At 43.3% G+C, this 201-nt stretch overlaps 1 protein-coding gene across 4 annotated transcripts in view; it reads right to left on the bottom strand.

The window, feature by feature from the left end:
• tmem67 (transmembrane protein 67) overlaps positions 1 to 201 on the bottom strand; it is a 10,809-nt gene that overhangs the window by 4,984 nt on the left and 5,624 nt on the right. The window lies entirely within an intron of this gene.

Here is a 201-nt window from a genome sequence, read left to right as displayed (position 1 = left end):
GTCCTTGTGAAAGGCACAGGATGTTTCTGGGGGCAGAGCGGGCAGAGATTCCAAGACCGAATGAGATAAACTGACAACATCGACTTTGTTATGACTTTGTATCAACATCCAGTTTGTATAAAAAAACGTCTGTAGAGAGCTTCCAGTTGGGCATTTTCTGTACTATTCTGTGGTGTGGAAACTGTCTCCTTGTGTTCACAA

The sequence above is a fragment of the Etheostoma spectabile genome, chromosome 6 (assembly GCF_008692095.1).
Source record: "Etheostoma spectabile isolate EspeVRDwgs_2016 chromosome 6, UIUC_Espe_1.0, whole genome shotgun sequence".
Taxonomy (NCBI): Eukaryota; Metazoa; Chordata; class Actinopteri; order Perciformes; family Percidae; genus Etheostoma; species Etheostoma spectabile.
This window is presented reverse-complemented; position numbering and strand designations above follow the sequence as displayed.